This window comes from Canis lupus, chromosome 5 (assembly GCF_003254725.2).
Source record: "Canis lupus dingo isolate Sandy chromosome 5, ASM325472v2, whole genome shotgun sequence".
In the NCBI taxonomy this organism is placed as follows: Eukaryota; Metazoa; Chordata; class Mammalia; order Carnivora; family Canidae; genus Canis; species Canis lupus.
This window is the reverse complement of record NC_064247.1, coordinates 79,638,028-79,659,723: the sequence shown is the minus strand read 5'-3', so window position 1 is coordinate 79,659,723 and position 21,696 is coordinate 79,638,028. Positions and strand designations below refer to the sequence as shown.

The window sequence follows — 21,696 nt, the reverse complement described above, 5'->3', positions numbered from 1 at the left end:
TTGAAGATGATATTAGCCATGCTTATGTTGCAGGTACAACATGTTAGTAAAAATTCCAATTCTTGGTGGTATTTGTGGTCAAACCAGAAACAGGGTTCTTTAGAACTTGTAAAGCATTGACTGTTGAGATTGAGCAGAAGCTGACTTCAAGATACACAGAAAGATATGCTGGTTTTTAAAAAATTATTTATTTATTTATTCATGAGAGACACAGAGAGAAAGAGAGGCAGAGACACAGGCAGAGAGAGAAGCAGGCTCCATGCAGGAGCCTGACGTGGGACTCGATCCTGGATCTTCAGGATCATGCCCTGGGATGAAGGCAGCGCTAAACCGCTGAGACACCCAGGCTGCCCAAGATATGCAGTTTTATATAAATATCAGAACATATGTGAATAGGAATCCTATACTTCTGTATTTTGGCTTAGGACGTGTCAGTAGTAGGAAGGCAATAAGTATAGTGGAGGAAAGGATTATCTCTGAAATAAGACTGGCTTCCATTTAAGTTTGGCTATTGGCAATGTAACTTAAAGCAATTAATCTCTCTAAGCCTCAGTTTCTTTGTCTATAAATTGGGGGTAATAAAATCATAGTGAAACCAGTGCATTGCACATAGATATGATCTCAGAAATGTGGCCATCATCCTAGCTAAATGTTATAATTTTCCTAATTAAAGTTGACCTGGAACTATAATGGTCACTCTCAATTCAGTTATAAGCAACCAATTTATATACTTTTTGCATAACTGATATTTCTTAATTAACTTTTAGAGAGGGGATAAAAGGAAAGCTCATAGAAAGTGATTCACCAATTTTGATAGTTACTAGTTATTATATTTGGAGATGAGAGGGAAATTATAAAATATGTTGGTTTGATACAAACTTTTATTATATAAATATAATGAAAGGAAATATGATATATAAGTTAAAATCATTTGGCCAATTAGCTAGAAATTTGCATCTTTTTAATTAGCTTCTTATCAGTGTTGTGGTTACACGTTTTCTTGGGTATCATGTAAATGATCTCTTTAGGACTATATTTTCAAAAGTGCTGTAGGAGTATTTCAGAATTTATTTACCAGGTGTATTTGATTATTCTAGTCATTTTAATTCTCCTGTAATTAATAAAACAGTAGGAAATGTGTCTCAATTTCTTCTTTCTATAGATAGGTATTTTTGAGGGTATTTCAGTGTTCCCAGTTGACTTTGGATAAGAGGTAGCTATTATCCAGGTTTATGTGCATATGTGATCCTGTGTCTGAAAATAATTACGAATGCAAACATAATGCATTGCCAAGTATGGCAAACATATATATATATGGTGTCAGAGCAATGATTTGCAACTATGTTGGCTTAGCTACATATCTGACTACAGCTTTGATGAAAATACTGGGCTAACCCTGGAAGCAACTAATTTTATTTCTATGAACTCTTTGGTAGTCATGTTTTTATTCAGCTGAGACAAGTGATGAACTCGGTTCTTATTTCAAGATGGTATTTAAATTGGACCCAGATAAAAACCTTAAGGGGACTACATTTTATTAGACACCAACAGATCCTCATTTTGTTTTTGTTTTTGTGTTTTAAAGGAGTATGTTTTGGTTTCTAGGCCCCCTCTTCCTACCCACTTTTACTCATGTTTTGTTTATATATACATGCACACCAGCAGATAGTCACTTACTTTCTTCTTGCTATTCTTTTTTGCTTAAATTATTTATTTACTCATTCTCCCTTAATTTTTCCCTTGTCTTTCCCTGCTGGTGTCAAATGAATTCCTCTTTTTGCAGAAGCTCAGCAGGAAATGGATTAATGCAGCTGGAAAACAACTACTATAGTGTCAGGATACTGGAGTGACCTCTGTATTAGAAAAATAAAAGAATTGAAAAGTATCCAGCAGCTAAAAGTCAGGAGGCAAAAGAATCTTGATGCATCTTGTTCATTTCTACAATGAACATGTTTCTTTTTTCTTAAGCATCTCCAAGGTATCCTGTGAGACAAAAATCATTAAAAAAATCCAAAAAACTGGAGAAAAAAAACTTAAATGAAGATGAATCAGGCAGAAATGCTGAGTCTGGGATATGTTTTAATACATTTCAAGTTAGCAACTCATAAGGAACCTGGAATATTGAGGTATGTGATTGATATGAACAGAAACACGACATTGTCCCTATCCCTCTCACTTAAATTGTTATTTCCAGCAGTGAGAACTATCTCAAAAATTCATCTTTCCAAGATAAAAAGGGTTCATATTTCTAGCCATCCTTCATCAATGTCAGGCTGTGATGGTCAGCCATTGCATGGATATCTTTGCTGCTGAGGTCAACAGCAACTTAACCAAGACAGAAAAGATGTCCATTATCCCTCCTACTGGGTCACTGGCTAGTCAGGAGTGTTTTTTTCCATGACTGAGAGTCAATGAAATATCTGATGTTTAAAAACAAGATTGCTTAGCCTTGCAGTTGTTATTAAATTCTTTTCCTGGGCTATAATGCATAAGCTTTGATCTAAAGTCCTACCGTTACTAGAAGGACTTGTGTGATTACGATAATGTGCACTGCTCTTTTTGCTATTCCTATAGGGAAAATAAAGCCCACATTAGTTCCATATTAGTACCTGACTTGGAGAAGTTAAAAAGCACCAGAAAAAGGTTAAACAGAGTCAAGTACACATAAGAGAGCAGTGGTTATTAGTGTTCAGGGAGCCATTAAAAAATTCTGCTTATACAGAAGAATTTATTGGTGCTCCTGCTTCTGGCTGCTTTATGCATTTTAATAAAGAAGTGGGATGTGTGTGTGTGTGTGTGTGTGTGTGTGTATGCTTGCACACATTTAAGGCTGTGATTGAACAAGGACTTCAGCTATTTGGTCTGTCACTAATTTCATCCTTCTCCCTCCTTTTCCTCAAGTCTCACTGTTTAACTTGAGCTTCTGAAAATGCTTCACTTGCATTTTTATTAAGGCAATGCAGGAAGAATATGTTTATTAACTCTATGGCTATATTTTTTCCTGATTTACATATTTGGGAAGACCTTTTACTTTAGATGTTTGAAAGTAAGTATCCAGAGGAAAAATTGTACAGTTTCATTGACTAAGGAAATTTTGTGATATTTTATATTTTTTAAATTTTTCTAAAAGATTTTATTTTTAATCTCTACACCCAACATGAGACTCGAACTCACAACTCCAAGATCAAGATTCACATGCTCCAGTGACTGAGCCAGCCAGGCATCCTATGAAGTTTTATGGGATGCTTTGAAATAAAAAAAGATAAATTAGAAGAGACATGTGGATTATGATTAAAGGAAGTGATTTGAGCATATGCATGTCACTATACCATCTAAATTCCCATTTAAATGACCAAAAGGAATGTAAAATGAGAGAAAAAGGTATGCCAGTGTTAAAAAATAAGATACAGTGTTAACAACATTCAGAAACTAGGAGAGATACTTGCAAAATATTCAGACAAGGTAGAATTATGAGGAGAACCAACCAGCATGTAAAAGAAATGTTTTCCTTTCCTAAGAGGAGTAGACCCTGAGGAGAACCCAGTGATAACCTTGAAGTGTCAGGGTACTGTGGACAAGAACGGTCTTTATGAATGAGGGAGGGAAACATAAAGATATAGTGCATGTACCAGATAGAGCACTACACAGCACTCATTTCTAACTTACATTGAGGCATATGTCAGGTTAGGTTACATAGAACTTGATTTTTTTTTTTAAGATTTTATTTATCCATTTATGATAGACATAGAGAGAGAGAGAGGCAGAGATACAGGCAGAGGGAGAAGCAGGCTCCACACAGGGAGTCTGACGTGGGACTCGATCCCGGGACTCGAGGATCGCGCCCCGGGCCAAAGGCAGGCGCTAAACTGCTCAGCCACCCAGGGATCCCCATAGAACTTGATGTTACAGCTAACTCCTACCATCCTTTTTTCCCTATGTTCCTTTTAATATCTTTTCATTGTCATCATAGAATGTATTTTGTTTGACTTGAGTCCTTTTAAATTTGGTATTTGATTAATGCTGCAAAATATAATGTATGTTGGTAAATGTTTTATGTGCACCTGAAAAGAATGTGTATTCTGTTGTTGAAAGAATCAACTAGTACATATTGTTTGATTATGTGGTTTAAATCTTATGTATCCTTACTGATTTTCTGTTTATAAGTTTTATTATTTATTAAGAGGTGGGTATTGAGATTTCTAACTATAGTTGTGGATTTCCCTATTACTTCTTGGAGTTCTATCATATTGCTTTATGTACTTTCAGGGTGTATGATTTGGTGAATGTATTCTTAAGATGACTTATGTCTTAATAAATTGATCCCCATGTAGCTGTGATAGGTTTACTCTGAAATCTAATAAACGTGAATAGTATCACCACTCTAGGTTTCTTTTGATTAGTGTTAGCATGGTTATCTTTTCCCATCCTTTTATTTTTAGCCCATATGTGATTTTTATTTATTTATTTATTTATTTATTTATTTATTTATTTATTTATTCATTCAAGGAGACATACACACACAGAGGCAGAGACACAGGCAGAGGGAGAAGCAGGCTCCATGCAGGAAACCTGACATGGGACTCAATCCCAGGTCTCCAGATTCAGGCCCTGGGCTGAAGGTGGCGCTAAATCACTGAGCCACTGGGGCTGCCCTGTGATTTATATTTAAAATTTATATTTTCTGTAGGCAAAATATAGTTAAATCTTGCTTTTATATACAATCTGACAATCTTTGCCTTTTAGTTAGGATATTTAGACCATTTATATTTAATATATTTGTCCGATTGTCACCTTTTTCCCCTTTTTTCCTTTTGGACCAACTGGATCTTTTTATGATTTTGTTTTAAAAAGAAAACAACATTTACTTATTTATTTGAGAAAGAGAGAGAGGGAGAGCACTGTGGAGAGGGGCAGAAGGAGAGAGAAACTCCAAGCCGACTGCGCTGGGCAGTCTCAAGACTCTAAGACCACAACCTGAGCTGAAACCAAGAGTCAGTTGCCCAACTGACAGTGCCATCCAGGCACCCCTATGATTTTAATTTATCTCATTTTTTAGTTCACTAGTTGTAACTCTTCATTTATTTATTTTTTTTAGTTTTGTTCAGGTATACAGTATGCATATTTAACTTATCACAGCTTACTTTTAAGTGATATACCATTTTATCATTAGTAAAAACAAAACCTTAGAATAACACACTTATATTCCTTCCTTCCTGACATTTATATTACTATTGTCACATATTTTACATAAGTTACAAATACCACATTACATTGTATTCGTTTTGGTGAAACAGTCAAATATCTTTTATTTTTTTAAATTAATTAATTAATTAACTTTTAAAATATTTTATTTATTTATTTGACAGAGCGAGAAGAGGGGGAATGGCAGAGGGAGAGGGAGAAGCAGGCTCCCTGCTGAGCAGGGAGCTTAATGTAGGGCACCATCCCAGGACTCTGGATCATGACTTGAGCTGAAGGCAGATGCTTAACTAATTGAGCCACCCACACATCCCAAAACAGTCAAGTATTTTTAAAACAGATTTAAATAATAAAAAAGCTATGTATTATTTGTGTTGTTTTTATTTCTGGTTATCTTTTTTTTTTTTTTTTTTTTTAAAGATTTGCCTATTTTTGAGAGAATGCAGTAGGGGGAAGGGCAGAGGGAGAGAATCCTAAGCAGGCTTTACCCCCAGTGTGGAGCCTGATGTAGGGCTTGATCTCACAACCTTGAGGTCATGACCTGAGCTGAAATTGAGAGTCAGACACTTAACCAACTGAATCACCCAGGTGCCCCTATTTCTGGTTATCTTAATTCCTTTATACAAATCCATATTTCTATCTGGTGTCATTTTCCTTTTGTTTGAAGGGCTTCTTTTAACATTTCAGCAGGTCTGCTGGTGATGAATATTTCCAGCTTTTGTATATCTGAAAAACTCTTTATTTGCCTTTGTTTTCAAATATATTTTCACTGCATTTGGGATTTCATATTTCCTCAAATCTGAAAGTTCGCTGAGTTCTGCCTCAGTGTTTTTTCCCTCTACTTGCACAATGACCTAGAAACTGTCTCAAAGGAGTAAGCCGGGACAATCTTTGGGTTCATCTTACTTGTTTTGCATCTTTAAGGGATCAGTGTTTTCCACTGCCTAATATCCAGTGTCTTAAAAACTATTTTTCATATATTTTTGACTGTTACCTACTTGTTGCTGGCAGCACAGTCTGGTTCCTGCTATCTGTCTTGCTTGGGAAATCCCTATAATTGGATTATAATCACTTTTGCATTTTAAAATCACATTTTCATTTTCTTCATATATTTAGCTCTGGTATGTTTGGTGCAAACAGGTTTATGAATTTCATCTTGGAAATTCATCTTGAAAATTCTACCTTTTATCATATAATTCTGGATTTTTAATTTTATATCTAATTTTTTTCATCATTTTTGCTATTAATGTTGCTACTCTTTTCTGTCTGCCTGAAATATTTTTAACTATCCTTTCATTTGGTTTATTGTTTTAAATTTGCAGTTTATTTTAATACACAATATTTACATACAATGTTGTATTTAATACACAATATTTATTATACAATATTACATAATGTTGCAAAGCCTATAATACATATTATTATAGATATCTTCAGTCTTGAGGCCTTTTCCTTAGTGGCAACTACTTAAAAAATTGTATATTTTTTTGTTGTTTCCTCATATATATATGTGTGTGTGTGTGTATATGTATGTTATATATATATATATATATATATATATATATATATATATATATATTGAGAGAGTGCAAGTAGGGAGCGGAGGAGGGAGAGAGAGAATCTTAAGCAGACTCCATGCCCAGTGTGGAGCCCATTGTGGTACTTGATCTCATGAACTGAGATCATGACCCGAGCTGAAATGAAGTCAGATGTTTAACTGAGCCACCAAGCACCTCTCCTTGCATATTTTAAAATTAAAAATACTATAACTGATTTTTTTCCCAGTTTCAGATATCAATGGACTTCCTGATAATATTGATGAGATTTAGTATTATTTATACCATCTCTCCTCCGAGGCAAACACAGTTTTCTTCCTTCTGTCCTGTCATTATAGATATGTCATATTTGATTAAATAATCAGAATCTTCATCATCATGACTACATAAACATCACGAATAGCTGAATCTTTGTGTTTGTGTGTATGCTGTTTGTATTATTGCTTGTTTATTAACCTTTTGTTTTCCTGGATTTGTAATTGCTTTGTATTTCTTTTTATTTTATTTTTCTATAACTATATCTATCACTAATTCAGCCCTACATTATTTGTCAAGTTGCTGTGATTAAAAACTGGTGATCTCTCAGTGCTATTCTCTTGATTAGGTATTCCTTCTGGAACTGCCCAACATTGTGTTCCAGTGTGCATTGCTTGCCTTTCAAACCTGTTGCACAGCCATTGCCCTGGGACTTAACTCAGCTTCATTCTGTGAGATCCTGTCACCAGTTCTTTGTGTTGGATCTTCTATTTTCTGTATTCTAAGTCTTCCTCTTTATTGTGTTAAACCCTCTGTTTTGTTTATCACGTACTCTACTAGCTTCCTGAGAAATAATGCATAGGAGGTAGGGTTTTTTTTTTTTTTTTGAGATACTGCATATATGTAAATGCCTTTACTCTCTCATTTTACTACTACTTGGCTGGATCTAAAATTCTAAGTTGGAATTTCATTTTTCCTTGGGTTTTTTTTTGAGGGAAAAACATTGGCTTTCAGAGTTGCTGTTGAGAAATCAAATGCAGTTCTGACTTCTAATCTTTATTTATTTTTTTTCTTCTAATCTTTAGAATGCTCTTTTTTTCCCCCTTTTTCATTTCAAAAGTTTTGAGTTCTTTTCTTTTTTAAAACAGATGAGGTACCTTGGAGGAATTGTCCTTGCATTCATTGTATTGGGGACAGGTAGACCTATTTAATCTGGAAACTCAACTTCTTTAGTTACAGATACTTTTAAAAAGATTACTTTGACTATTTATGTCTCTCCATTTTCTCTTTCTGGAGCCCTTATTAATACTTGATCTTCTTTTAGAATTTATGATGTGGCAGGCTGTGTTCTAATGGCTTCCCATTAGAAGGGCTAATTTGAAGTAGATTTTGCTAGCATATTCATTTTCCAGGTGAAGAAACAGCTCAGAGAGGTTAAGGAATTTGTCCAGGATTACACAGGTGATAAATAGTAGAATTGGGCTTTAAATCATGACTGCCGAGTTAGGGTATGGATCCTAATTCTTCTTTCTACATAGTTTCAAGTTACTTGAACTGCAGTCTATAGAATTACTTGATGCCTCTGCTGTGCTCTACTGGAGTTCTGGAGCTAAAAATTACCTTATTTGGCTGCTGGCCTATGTTTAATATTTTCTGATCAACTGAGTTTAGCAGTCTGACAGATTTCAAGGCTCAAATACTTCGTACTGTTTCTTAGTCACTACTTTCTTTCTTTTTTTTTTCTGTATTTTTTTTTAATTGGAGTTCAATTTGCCAACTATATGTTGGCATATAGTATGACACCCAGTGCTCATCCCGTCAAGTGCCCCCCTCAGTGCCTGTCACCCTGTCACCCCATCCCCCTGCCCATCTCCCCTTCTACTACCCCTTGTTTGTTTCCCAGAGTTAGGAGTCTCTCATGTTCTGTCACCCTCTCTGATGTTTCCCACTCATTTTCTCTCCTTTTCCCTTTATTCCCATTCACTATTTTTTATATTCCCCATATGAGTGAGACCATATAATGTTTGTCCTCCGATTGTTAGTCATTACTTTCTATTCTCTTTGTTAGGGTTTTTGTGTATTTTTAAATTTTTAAAAATTGCTTTTTGTAGATTGCAGTATGGAAAAGAGGTAAACACAAATCTTTAATATATGTCCACATCTGTTTGTTTTCTTAAAACTTTATATTAAATATGGTGTGACTAGATTTGTTTTCTAATGTATAACTGACAGTTTCCATCTCTTAAGATAAAAGACATAATCACCATGATTATATAAAGTTTTTCATTTGTTATTTACTTCTAATTTTATTCATCAAGTTTTTGTGAGGATTAGTGACTTAACATATTTAATACACATAGAACAGTGTGTGGTATATGTTAAACATAAATGTCAAGTATCATCATTCTTTTCATATTAGAACAACATGTCTGGAAGAGAGACTATTCTCCCATTGAATTTTATTCTTAGGAACACTTTCACTTCTACTTTCTCCTTGTTCCTAATTCTCAGAGAATAACAAAGGATGTTTTCTTCCTTCTCATTCTTCTTCCATTCTCACTGCCCCAACTCTTAAATTTTGTTAAGGTAACTTAGTGCTTAATTCTAGTTTATTATCAGAATTTATCTTGCGGCATACGGAGTGATATCTTCCCTTACTCACTGCATTTTTACAAATGTCTTTCTCGATTATTTTAGCTGGATTCCAGAATTTTTAGGGCTCATTTCTTTCCTTCTCAGTAATCTTAAAAATGTTACTCCATTATCATCTATGTTCTAGTGTTGGAGATGAATGTTTGATATCAGCCTAAATTCTTTTCATCTGTTGTTTGCGTTTTCTACCTTGAAAATGGATATTGCCTTTTATTCCTTTGAGTTCAGAAATTCTTTAGGATATGCCTGAATATATATTTCTTATCAGTTTTACCTGGAACTATTTGAGTCTTTTCCCTCTGTAGGCTTTTAGCTCAGGGATATTTTCTCATATTACTCAGTTACTGTCTTTTCCCATAGCTTTACTTTTCTCCTTCTGGAGTTCATATTTCTCAACTCTTGGATTTATACCTATTCCCTCAAATCTTGATCTTTTCTTTCTTGACTTTAATCTCTTTGTATTTTTTTCTAGATTGGAAATGTTTCTTCCATTTTAACTTCCATATTATTATTATTTCAAGGCTCAGCAGTGATTATTTGTCTTTCCAATAAATGTACTTACTATTTATGTAGTATTAAAATGTTAATAGACTTTCTAAACTTGTTACTAATGGATAAAACTCTAAAGGAAATTATTGATAGCTTTGTCCATGTAAAAACAAAGCCAAGCAATGAACTCATAAAACAACTTTAATACATGTGCCAAAGTGCTAATATTTTATATATTAAATTCTTACAATCAAGAATTTAAGCACAATAATAGAAAAAAAGAGATATTAACAAAAGATTTACCAAAGAAAGAAACATATCCAGTACAGTTGTGAAAACATTTTAACCTCACTAGTAGTCAAAGAAGTGCAAATAAAAAATAATCTATCAATATGTGTATATGTATATATATTTATATATGTGTGTGTGTGTGTGTGTGTATTTTTTCTTTTAGATAGCTCATGCACACAAGTGTGAGCAGGTTGAGGGATAGGGAGAGGCAAAAGGAGAGGGAGAGAGAGAACCTTAAGCAAGCCTCCCCACAGGGCTTGATCCCACGACCCTGAGACCATGACCTCAGCTGAAATCAGGAGTTGGATGCTTATCCCACTGAGCCACCCAGGTGCCCCAGCAATATATTTAAAAGATTATTTTCATGGATTATGAAGAATAATACAGATACTGTCCTCTATTAGGTTATATTTGGTGGCAAGTAACAGAAAACCTAATTCAAATAACTTAATAAATGATATTTATTGGCTCTCATTGCTTGAAATTCAGAAGATTGGCTTATTTCAGGCAATCAACAGTATTATCTAGAACCTGGTTTCTTTCTTTCTTTCTTTTTTTCTTTTTTTTTTTTTTTAGAACCTGGTTTCTTTACATCTCTACTCTCTGCTTTCTACAGTTTCAGCTTCATCCTAAGGCCAATTTAAGATTATAAATAGTTCCTGAGATTGTTTCCTTATCTACTTGCAGGGTGAATGAGAGAAGGGAGAGGACATTGGTTTCATAGAAATCTTCAGTTTTCTATAGATCTCATTGGCCCAACTTGAGATACGAGCCTATCTCTAAGCCAGTAGCTGGATTCAGGTAGTTATATTGCTTAGTTTAGGCTGGAGCTATATGTTTCATTCATAGATCTGTAGTGGGGCTACCTTCAACCAAAGCCATGTAGGTTGAATGAAAGAGAGATGAGAATGCTGCATAGAAGTTGGAGATGATATCAAGGGGCAGATAAAAGGTTTGGAGAAAGCATATAAAACATCAACTGTCCATGCATTTCTCTGGACATAAAAAGTGGTATATACTTTTGGTCATGAAACTGGCAATGAGAATCAAAATCTTAAAATGTGCTTATAATATTACCCAGAAACTCTATTCCTAGGGATTTAGCTCAAAGAGTCATGGATATATATATAAATATCTAGTTATTGTGTACTAAGAGTGAAAGCATTTCGACTAACTAAACATTTGAAACTATAAGGATGTACTATATGTTGGCCAATTGAATTTACATTAAAAAAAACACAAAGTATACAAGCCTTCAGTTATAATAAGAAGAATAAACTCTGGATATCTAATGTATGGCATGATGACTATAGTTAATATTGTACTACATAATCGAAATTTGCTACATTGTACACTTAAAGTATATGTAATTTATCAATTATACTTCAATAAAGCTGGAAAAATCATTAAAAAAATAAATGTCTAACCACATGGATTTGATTAAAGTGTGAGTAGAACATTCAACATTCATACAGTGGAATACTACTTAAAATGAAAAACGATGCTATTAAGCATATTAAATGACATGGAAAAGAGATCACTATCATTAAGTGGAGAAGGCAATCAACAACACATCTCTTTTGGAGAAAAAAGCATATATATTCATAGGAAAAGAATACCAAAATATTAACAGTGGTTATCATTAGGAGTTGGGTGGTAGAAATAGTTATTTGCATATTTGTATTTTTATAAATTTCTTAAACTATTTATTATTTTAATTCCTTACTTTCTGATCTTTATGCTTTCTTTTTCTTAGGACACTGGCTAGAACCTCCAGGATGGTTTTGAAAAGAATTGATAAGAGTGAACATCCTTGCATTATTCCTGTTCTTAGAGAAAAAGCATTAGTATTTAACCATTAGTTATGATCATAGGTATGGATTTTATAGATGTCTTTCAGCAGTTTGAGAAAGTTTATTTTTAAAAAATTTTTAAATTTATTAATGAGAGATACAGAGAGAGAGCGAGGCAGAGGCACAGGCAGAGGGAGAAGCAGGCTTCATGCAGGGAGCCTGACGTAGGACTTGATCCTGGGTCTCCAGGGTCAGGCCCTGGGCTGAAGGCGGTGCTAAACTGCTGAGCCACCAGGGCTGCCCTTGAGAAAGTTTTTAAAAAATTTTTAATTTGTTGAGAATTTATCATAAGGAGGGTATTGTCAAATGATTTTTTTCATCTGTTAAGATGATCATTTGTTTTTTTCCCCTTATTCTGTAAATGTAGTATATTGATTTTCAAATGTTAAATCAACCTCACATTTTAGGGTTAAACTCTACTTTGTTATGAAATATATTTTAATATATTGCTTGATTCACTTTTGCTAATATATTCTTAAAGATTTTTGTTGTTATATTCATGAGGGATACCCATCTGTAATTTTCTTATGTATCTTTGTTAGGCTTCTGTGTTGGCTTTATAAGACAAGTGGGAAGTGTTCCTTTCATTTTCTGAAACAGATTGTATAGGGTTGGTGTTATATCTTCTTTATACATTTGGCAAAATTTGCCAGTGAAGCCATCTGGCTCTGGAGTTTTGGGTTGTTGGGAGATTTTTTATTTATTTTTAATTTTTTAAAAAAGATTTTTATTTATTTGGGAGAGCAAGAGAGCAGATGGGAGAGGCAGAGGGAGAAGGAGAAGCATACTCCATACTGAGCAGAGTCTGATGGAAGGGGGGTGGGAGCGAAGTGATCCTATGACCCTGAAATCATGACCTGTGCCAAAGGCAGATGCTTAACTGGCTGAGCCACCCAAGTGCCCCATTATTTTATTTTATTATTTTATTTTATTTTATTTTATTTATTTTATTTTATTTTATTTTTTAGAAAGAGAATGTGCATGCACATGTAGTGGGGAGGGGCAGAGGGAGAGGAAGAGAAACAATGCCAAGCAGACTCTTTGCTAAGAGTGGAGGCATGACCTGGGTCTCCATCTCATAGCTGTGAGATCATGACCTGAGCCAAAGCCAAGAGTGGGGTGCTTAACTGAGATACCTAGATGTCCCTACATCTTCTTTTAAATATAAGAATTTAAAGCTAAAAATTTCCCTTTAGTCCCTGGTTAGGCTACATCCCTAGATTTTTTTGTATGTTGTGCTTCTATTATTTTTTAATTGTATGATTTCTTCTTTTGCTCCTGGTTATTCAAAAGTGTGTGGTTCAAATTGCAGATATTTGGGGGATATTCTAGATACTTATTTCTTTAGAGTGTTTTGTTAAATTGTTCAGAGAATATACTCTGTATTATTTCAGTTTTTGGGTATTCGTTGAAACTGATTTTATGAGCCAGCATGTTTATCTCAGTGACTTTTCCATGTGCACTTGAAAAGAATGTGTATTCTACCTAAAACACTTTTTTTTTAATAATAAAAGACAATCCTATAGAATACTTTAAAATCACTAATTGCGAGATATTTTAAAATTGACAGTGTTTAGGGATGCCTGGGTGGCTTAGTCAGTTAAGTAGTTAAGCTTATGCTTATGACTTAGGTCATGATTCTGGGGTCTTGAGAGTGAACCTGCATCAGGCTCCCTGCTCAGTGGAGAGTCTGCTTCTCCCTCTTCCTCTCCTCCCTGTGTGTGCTCTATCTTATTATTTTAATAAATAAAATCTTAAAAAAAAACAGCAACCCAAACTGAGTCTTTAGATGGAATAGTGAAACAGTTGATATTTTTCTTTAGCTCCCCCACTAGGATTATTTATTTCCTCTACCCATCATCCAAAGTTTTCTGTCCTATGTTTATCTTTCTATGTCTTTTTAGATAACTTTTTAACAGCTGTTAAAAAGTATAATAAAATTTTTGAAGACTACTTAAGATAATACTTTTTGAATTTTAAAAAGTTTATCTCAGATTCCTATACTGAAGGAATGGAACTATAATGGCAGTATTTTAGGCTTTAGGAATTCATGGACCCCAGCTTTTTCTGTACCAAGTTAAACACACATCATCTATGAAAGTCATCCTTTATACCATTTTCATTCTCATATGAATGATTGAAGTAAAAGAAGTAAAGCTAACAATTGAGTTTCAGGTCTCTGTATACATATTTTGTTGCTGGTAGAACTTCTGTATACTTCACTTGGTATATTGAACTTTCCTAGCAGATAGAACATGATATATAAAAGCTCTGTGATGGGAATGAGCCTGTTTAGCTTGAGGAAGTAAAAGGGGTCAGTAAGGCTAGAGTATGGAGAATTAAAGGAGATTAATAAGACAGGCAGGGTTAAACTTGAGAGAGTTTGTGGGTTTGCCTAGGATTTTGATCTTTATCCTCATAGCAGACAAGACAGCATGGAAAAGATTTGAACAAAAAGATCACGTGTATTGAAGGTTGTGCGTCAGAAAGACCACTCTAGCTACGTGTTAGAGCACTGACTGAAGGGGATCAAGAAGGAACATGGGAAAGATTTTGAGGTATGACTGGCAGTGTCTAAGTAAGACACAATAGCAAGTTGGGTTGTAGTAGTGATGGTGTAGGTTGAGAAAAGTTAGCCGATTCAGAAGATTAAAGTAAACAAGACCTGTACATGGATTGGCTATGAGTGGAAAAGGAGAAGAAAATGTTAGAAGAAAACCTAGATTTCTGGCTTGCCCAACAGAAAAGGCAGTGGTGGTTATATGCCACTAACTAATATCTTTCCATATAATATATTTTGGGAAATTCTGCATCTTAATGCATAAGGACTAATAAATAAATCTCTTAGTAGTTTAACAACATTCAAGTTCCACCTTCTTAGTCTGTAGCAACTGCCCAAACTATTGTAAGCCTAGAAGTCTTAAGTAGTAAAGAAATCTATAACATACTTTAGACTTGGTTAGAAAACAGTCCATTAAAAAAAAAAAAAAAAAAAAGAAAACAGTCCATTAAATAAATATGTTAAAGGGCAAACCCACAGCCAACATCATACTTAATGGAGAAAGACTTGAAAGCTTTTCTTCCAAAGTTCAGGAATAAGATAAGGATGCTGTTTTCACCACTTCCATTCAACATTATACTTGGAGGTTCTAGCCAAAGCAGTTAGAGTTTGAGAGCAACACTTAAGTAAAAACACAGATGTAAATCTTCATAGTGTTGAATTGGGTGATGTTTTTTGAAACATATGTAAAGAAAAACAGATGAATTGAATTTTATCAAAATTTAATACTTTTGTACTTCAAAGGACACTATCAAGAAAATGAAAACTCACACAATGAAAATAATGGTAAATTATATATTCTATATACTAGAATATTGAGATAAAGAGTTCCTATGACTCAACAATAAAGAGACAAATAACCCACCTAAAATGGGTAAAAAAAATTGATTAGACGTTTCTCTAAAGAAGACATACAGATGGCCACTAATTACATGAAAAATGTTTAACATCTTTAGTTATTAGGGAAATGAAATTATAATGAGAGTGATATGCTAGTTAATCTTCATTATCATGGATATAATTAAAAAAAGGACAATAACAAGTGTTGATGAGTATATGGAGAAATTGAATTTCTTATACATTGCTGGAATATAGAATATAGAATATAGAATAATGCCACTGCTTTGGAATATAGCTTGGCAGTTCCTGAAAAAGTTAAACATAGGGTTACCATGTGACTCAGCAGTTCCACTCCTAAACATCTATCCAAGAAAAACTGAAAACCTATGTTTACACATATGTTACACATAGGTACAAAAGCTTGTACATGTATGCTCATAGGAGCATGATTCATAATAGCTGAAAAGGTGGAAACAACCTGCATGTACATCAGTGAATAGATAAAACAAAATGTGATATGTCAATAAAATAGAATTTTCAGCCATAAAAAGGAGTGAAGTACTGATACATAGTAGAACATGAATGAACCTTGAAAACATGCTAGGTGAAAGAAACCAATCACAAAAGGCCACATATTTTATTATTCCTTTTATATGAATTGTCCAGGATAGGCAAATTCACAGAGACAGAAAAGTAAGTGGTGTATGCAGGGGCTTGGGGGGAATGGGGATGTCTGCTAATGGATATGAAGTCTTTCTTTGGGAGGTGATGAAAATGTTATGTAGTTAGTGATAATTGTATGACTTTATGAATATGCTGAAAACTATACTATGTTTTAAAAGAGGAGTTTTATGGTATGTGAATTATATCTCAATTTAAAACTGAAATTGGAGGGATGCCTGGGTGGCTCAGCGGTTGAGTGTCTGCCTTTGGCCCAGGGCGTGATCCTGGAGTCCTGGGATCGAGTCCCATGTCGGGCTTCCTGCGTGGAGTCTGCTTCTCCCTCTGCCTGTGTCTCCGCCTCTCTCTCTTTCTGTCTCTTATGAATAAATAAAATCTTAAAAAAAAACTGAAATTGGAAAAAAATCATCCTCATAGAAAAACCCAAAAGAAACAACATTAATTCTTCATATATGTAGATTTGACATAATTCTAATAAAATTTCTAGAAGTTTTTTTTGAGTGTGGAAATGAGAGCTGGTTCTAAAATTCATATGGATATATAAAGTGTTAGAAATAGCCAAAGCCATCTTCAAGAATGACAAATCTGAAGGTCATATAGTCTAGGTATGAAAATATGTTACAGCTAAATTCAGATATTGTGGCTTATAGGCATTCAGAGTTTATACTGATTATTCATAGAACTGACTAATAGAGAATCCAAAAATAGATCAATACATATAAAGTTGATTTTTGAGAAGTATACTGCAGCAAAGAAAATATGGTCTTTTAAATTAATATTGTTGGCCTACTTGGATATCTGGATTGGGAGAAATACATCTGGAACTCTACAATGTATGCATTCCAATTTATTGAATTTATACATCCCAATTTATTGAATTTTTAAATGTGAAAGGTGAAATGATAAAGCCTTTAAAGGGAAACATATGAGAATATCTTGTGACTGTAGTAGAGAAATATTCCTGATTCAGGATGAAAAAGCATTCACCATAAAAAATGATACATTGAACTCCATTAAAATCAAGAACTCTGTTCATCAAAGACAACATTAAGAGCAAGAACAGAGTGGCAGACAATATTTGCAAAACATATATGACAAAGTGCCAATATTTACAATATATAAAGAACTGCAAATAAGGAAGTAAAAGACAATTCAGTAATAAATAGGCAAAAAAAAAAATAGGCAAAAGGCTTGAACAGACATTTTGCAAAACAAGTTTACAAATGGTCAGTAATTAGTTGAAAAGATGATAAACTTAACAATCATTGGGGAAATGAACATTAAAACCACGTTGAGATATGACGTTATACCCGGTAGAATAGCTAAAATTTAAAAGATGGAAAACACCAAGTGTTGGTGAGGATATGGAGCACTTGAAACTCTGATACATTGCTGGTGGGTATGTGAATTGATCCAGCCACTTTGGAACATTGGCAATATTTACTAAAATTAAATATATCCATGGCTTAAACCTAGTGGTCCGTGTAGAAGTATATTCTCAACAGAAATGCATGCCTACATTAATCAAAATATATGTATAAGAATGCTCTTAGTAGCATTATTTCTAAGGCCTTAAACTGGAAAATACCCAAGGACATTCAATGATAGAATGGATAGATTCACATCCTGAACATGGCAGCGAGGATAATCTACAGCTGTTTGCAAGGATATGGATAAAATTTACTAACATAACATTGAGCAAAAGAAGTCAGGCACAATATATATTCTGTGATATATTGGGTAATTCAATTCCATTAACAAAAGTTGAAAAATAGGAAAATGAGTTCATGGTATTAGAAGTCAGGATGTTTGGTACCTTTGTGAAGACAAGATAAGGGTTGGAAGGGGAAATAAAGGGGAGGGGATTGGGCATAGTAGTAATGTAGTGTTTCTTGGTCTGGGTGCTATTTACATGGGTTTGTTCAGTTTGTGTGTATACTTAGGATTTGTGTATTTTTCTATATTATACTTTTAAAAAACTTAGAAAAGAGAAAAATAAGGTTAAAGTACAAGTAAGATGGTATAAATAAGACCATTTATGTTGCTAATCATATATATATATAAGTGAACTAAAATCCCCAATAAATGGAGAAGGATGATCAGATTGGATAGATAAAGGGTATGTCTGGAGCCTTTGGGGACATGGGCAAGAAGTGTCTCCTGAGAGAACTTGAGCAGGATTTCATTTTACTAGTTAATTAGTGGTATGTCTTTCCTTTCCCTTACCTTCTTGAGAATCTACTGTAGGACCCAGGCAAAAAAGAGAACCTAGAATTCTTCCTGACAGAAAGAAAGCCAATAAAAGTGAAGAAAAGCCTAACCCACAAAAAACTTCAAAAACCGGGGATCCCTGGGTGGCGCAGCGGTTTGGCGTCTGCCTTTAGGCCCAGGGCGCGATCCTGGAGACCCGGGATCGAGTCCCACATCGGGCTCCCTGCATGGAGCCTGCTTCTCCCTCTGCCTGTGTCTCTGCCTCTCTCTCTCTCTGTGTGTGACTATCATGAATAAAAAAAAAAAAAAAAAAAAAAAAAAACTTCAAAAACCTAGAGATTCTTAGGCTAGCCGTTGCAGGAAGAAGGCTATGCATAGTTTAAACAAGTGCTGAATCTCTGATGGGCAACTTGCATGTTCAGCTTAACAAATGTATCACTAAATCTCAGTCCCAGAATGCTGCAAGGGTACAGGGAGCCATGTGTTCAACAATAGTTTTTTTTTTTTTTTTAAAGATTTTATTTATTTATTCATGAGAGAGAGACAGAGACACAGGCAGAGGGAGAAGCAGGACCCATGCAGGGAGCCCGACGTGGGGCTCGATCCCAGGACTCCAGGATCATGCCCTGAGCCAAAGGCAGACGCTTAACCACTGAGCCACCCAGGTGTCCCCAACAATGGTTTTCTGTGGAGAAAGTTGAGTTATTAATACCAAAGGAGGACAAGTACTAGCCTTTGATCAATAATTTTTAAAAATGCCAACACACTAAAAACACAAGTTTCAACAAAGTGATAAATGGCATAACCTTTGTGTCTTGGTAGGTTATAAAACCAATTGATGTGACGACAAATACCCACCATTTGCTTCAACGTGGATGGAACTGTAGGGTATTATGCTGAGTGAAGTAAGTCAATCGGAGAAGGACAAACATTATATGTTCTCATTCATTTGGGGAATATAAATAATAGTGAAAGGGAATATAAAGGAAAGGAGAGGAAATGTGTGGGAAATATCAGAAAGGGAGACAGAACATAAAGACTCCTAACTCTGGGAAACGAACTAGGGGTGGTGGAAGGGGAGGAGGGCGGGGGGTGGGGGTGAATGGGTGACGGGCACTGAGGGGGGCACTTGACGGGATGAGCACTGGGTGTTATTCTGTATGTTGGTAAATTGAACACCAATAAAAATAAATTTATCATAAAAAAAAAACCAATTGATGTGTTTATTAACTCCTGTTTTAAACTTTGCATTTCTGTCTTTTGCATATCTTTTCAAACAAACTTAAATGACATATTATCTGACATGTTTTACAATTTTCTTAAAAAGGATGTAAAAGAAAAATGTCCATGAACAAAGATATCCCTTGGTGTTAGATCCCAGCAGTATGGCATTATGACATCTATCTATAACCCATCCAACTAAAAGCAGGAGGAAAAGCCAAAATAAATTTGTGTATGGAATTTTTTGCTTACAGATGGACAACATTATTAACCCCATATGAAGAGGATTTTGAATGAGTAATTTCAAGTGATTAGAAAACAGAAGCCATTAAAAGAATAAAAGGACAGAAATCCATTTATTGAAAAAGACACGGAACATTTATATTATGCTTTATATATTTTTTTGGTTCTTTTTTTTTTTTAATTTTTTTTAATTTTATTTATTTATGATAGTCACATAGAGAGAGAGAGAGAGAGAGAGAGGCAGAGACATAGGCAGAGGGAGAAGCAGACTCCATTCGATCCGGGGTTTCCAGGATCACGCCCTGGGCCAAAGGCAGGTGCCAAACCGCTGCGCCACCCAGGGATCCCTATTTTTTTGGTTCTTGTCATTCAGTCCTGCTTATTGTTTAGAATCATTTCCTAATGAGTTCAAGTATTTCTTTATACCTTCTGTTGATTTTTGTGACTTGTTATTTTTTCTGTCCTCTAATTGTCTAGAAATTGTCTGAAATGACAGTTTCCTCCAGGATCCTATATAATTGTTTGTTAATTAGTTTCTGTTTTTAGGTTAATTCTCTGGATTCCTATTTTTCCAAATTTTGTGAGTGAGGGCAAGGGAATGAGGTCTTGGTAGTTGCTTATTTTCTTTTTCTCTGTTTGTATATGTTTTACCTAGGCAGTTGCATAGCCTTTTACTTTATTCTGTGGTAGGTAGACTTGTCCTTAATTGAAAGAAAAGCATTTGTCTAGCTTTCCCTTTACATCAGTAGAAAGGTTAGTTTATTTTTTCTGTTTCTATTGTGTTCATGATCTGCTGCTCCACATGTTGTCATTGAGTTAAGTCAACTTGAATGGTTAAAATCCACAGAAATATATTAATGTCAATGGTGTTTCCAACATAATCTATCTCATTTTATAGAGAACAGTTTTGAAGAAATGTGAGTATATGAAGGATGACCAAATACTCTATCCTAATATAAAAATCAGAGAATGTGGAAGTCATATGGTATAATGAGATTTATCTGACAAATTGAAGTTCCTTTCTTTGGTTGGTGGGGTAAAGTCATTTGTGTGGGTGGGCAGTGGGTGAGCAGGCAAAGATGAAAATAATGGTTTTAAAGAAAGCTAAGCAGGATGGCATAGGAGCATGGCTGGTGGATGGATTCTCTATTACTCCTAATGTGTAGGGGTTGCTGAAATTAGGGATGTACAAAGTAAGAGTAGATCAGAAATCCAAGGGAGGGAGGAGTTAAGATGGTGGCATAGTAGGACTGTAGGCTTTCCTCATCCCTCAAACACAGCTATAACTATCAAATAATTCTGAATGCCCAAGAAACCAATCTGAGGATTGAAAGGTTAAACTTCACAACTAGAGGCTGAGAAGAGGCCATGTCAAGGAAGGTAGGAAGTGCAGAGATGTGGTTCGGAGGAGAAACAGATCACAGGTGCTGCGGAAGGGAGGGAACCCTGTTGAAAGAGAAAGGTGAGGGAGAGTGGAGTGCACAGGATATACACAAGGAGAACATTTTCCCAAAGCCATTGGCAGTGAACCTGAGAAAGGCTGGTTTTCATGAGTTTTGCAACCAGTGGCACTCAAAGACTGGAGTATAGAGGTTCCCAGACTTGACTGGGGATAAAGACCTGAGGATTCTACCCTCCTCCTGGCGAGAAGACAGGCAAGCAGCCCTGGGGCAGACTACGTGATCTGAAGATCATCTAAAGCACAAGGGGAGAAACATATACTTTTTTGATTATGTCTGTTAGAGGTGACATTGCCTCTCTGAGGATGAAAGAACCAGTGGGTGCCATTTCCCTCCCCCACCCCTTAGCATAGGTGCAGAGACACCTGATGAGGGTAGCTAACCCAGACACTGGCTGTTCATCCTGGTTTGCTCCAAATCCCATGCTCCTGTGCTCTGGGAAAACTGCCTTCTGGGTCAAACCT

The 21,696-nt window shown here is 35.1% G+C and overlaps 1 long non-coding RNA gene across 3 annotated transcripts in view; it reads left to right on the top strand.

Moving 5' to 3' along the window:
- LOC112646564 (uncharacterized) overlaps positions 1-19,368 on the top strand; it is a 137,062-nt gene extending 117,694 nt beyond the window's left edge. For all 3 annotated transcript variants that reach the window (XR_007410990.1, XR_007410989.1, XR_003127687.3), the window contains 2 exons: positions 1,969-2,126; positions 19,131-19,368. This is a non-coding gene — a long non-coding RNA (uncharacterized LOC112646564). The remainder of the gene's footprint in view (positions 1-1,968; positions 2,127-19,130) is intronic.
- Positions 19,369-21,696: the final 2,328 nt, after the last annotated feature.